We start from the raw sequence: 1,760 nt of genomic DNA, 5'->3' as shown, positions 1-1,760 counted from the left end.
TGTGAAAATAAATTTGCATTAAAGATATCCTATGCCTGGTCGGTGATCAGTCAGTCACTGGTCGGAGTCCCATCGAAACTGGCTAAAAACTCGCCGACCAACCGAGCGGTCTGATTTTGGGGGTTGTGACATAAGCCCTATAGAAGTATACAGTGTAGTTGTTTTTTTCTTTCTTTCTTTATAGGCGAAGGACAGACAGGTGTACTGACACCTTGAAGACACACTGCCTCTGGCAACATCCAGGATGACAGAATGAATGGGACAAATGTTAAAAATAAACCAAGAAAAGAAAATGATTGCAATTGTACGATTGCCCTCTTCATTCTTACCATTGGGTTCTCTGTCGGAACCGTTGTTATCTTGCCCTCTACTGCATAATAGGCTTCCTGCTGAGAATTTCAGAGAGAAGCTGTTAAGAAGTTGGTGGGGTTTTCTTGCCTCTACCCCTCCCTCTGCCTCTTCAAGATTTCCCTGGCTCCTCTTTCCCATCCGGTCCCTTTGTTTCCTTCTGTGATTTTGTCATGTTTATCTTTATTATTTTTGTTCCCTTAATCGCTCAATGGCGACCGCTCTGGGCGGTTGCCACTCAGGCACCGAGCATATTTTTGGTAGCGAGTGAAAACTGGTCTGTTGTCGCTGAAATTTGAAATTCGCGTTAAAACTTCAGTGGCGACCGATCGATGCCCTAAAAATCGGTTGTGCCTGGTCGGTCACCAGTCGGAGTCTCATCGAAATTGGCTCAGAAATTTACCGACCGGTTGCCGAGGAGACTGATTTTAGTGGTTGTGACAAAAGCCATATAGAGGTATACAGTGCAGTTGATATTTTTTTCTTTCTTTTGGCAGCGGAAAGACGGGTAGACTGACACCTCGAAGACACACTGCCTCCAGCAACATTCAGGATGATGGCATGAATGGGACAAATGTAGGTAATAAACATGGAAAAGAAAATGATTGCAATTGTATAATTACCCTCTCCAGTCTTACCGTTGAGTTCTATGGCAGAACCGTTGTTAACTTCGTTCTTGTCCATTTCAGCACCTACACCTGTATATGCACACATACGACAAAATGAGTAGACGTGATTTTTTTTTCTTTTTTCTTTTTCAGAGTTTGAACTAACCTTTTTTTTTTCTCCAACAAAAGCTGCTGTTTTTTGAGGTTGTGATATCAACAGGTTAAATAATGAAGTGAAACGTTTGTGAAAATAAATTTGCATTAAAGATATCCTATGCCTGGTCGGTGATCAGTCAGTCACTGGTCGGAGTCCCATCGAAACTGGCTAAAAACTCGCCGACCAACCGAGCGGTCTGATTTTGGGGGTTGTGACCTAAGCCCTATAGAAGTATACAGTGTAGTTTTTTTTTTTTTTTTTTTTTCTTTCTTTAGGCGAAGGACAGACAGGTGTACTGACACCTTGAAGACACACTGCCTCTGGCAACATCCAGGATGACAGAATGAATGGGACAAATGTTAAAAATAAACCAAGAAAAGAATATGATTGCAATTGTACGATTGCCCTCTTCATTCTTACCATTGGGTTCTCTGGCGGAACCGTTGTTATCTTGCTTCTTTTCCATTTCAGCACCTATATGCACACGTAGGACAAAATGAGTAGACGCGATTTTTCTTTTTTTTCAGAGGTTGAACTAACATTTGCGAAAATAAATTTGCACTTAAGTTTCAATTTTATTATCCATCATATCATTTGAGACTGAAATCACCTAATAGACGATCGGTACATTCATATCCTTCACCGTC

The 1,760-nt window shown here is 41.4% G+C and overlaps 1 long non-coding RNA gene across 1 annotated transcript; it reads right to left on the bottom strand.

The window, feature by feature from the left end:
- Positions 1 to 227: 227 nt before the first annotated feature.
- Positions 228 to 1,556, bottom strand: LOC140245883 (uncharacterized). Its single transcript, XR_011902394.1, has 3 exons — positions 1,534 to 1,556; positions 987 to 1,046; positions 228 to 386 (listed from the first exon to the last, which is right to left on the bottom strand). It is a non-coding gene; the product is annotated as an uncharacterized lncRNA (long non-coding RNA).
- Between the last annotated feature and the right edge of the window lie 204 nt (positions 1,557 to 1,760).

This window comes from Diadema setosum, unplaced genomic scaffold (genome assembly GCF_964275005.1).
Source record: "Diadema setosum unplaced genomic scaffold, eeDiaSeto1 scaffold_51, whole genome shotgun sequence".
Classification (NCBI taxonomy): domain Eukaryota; kingdom Metazoa; phylum Echinodermata; class Echinoidea; order Diadematoida; family Diadematidae; genus Diadema; species Diadema setosum.
The sequence above is the reverse complement of the archived record's forward strand: the minus strand, read 5'-3'. Positions and strand labels throughout refer to the sequence as shown.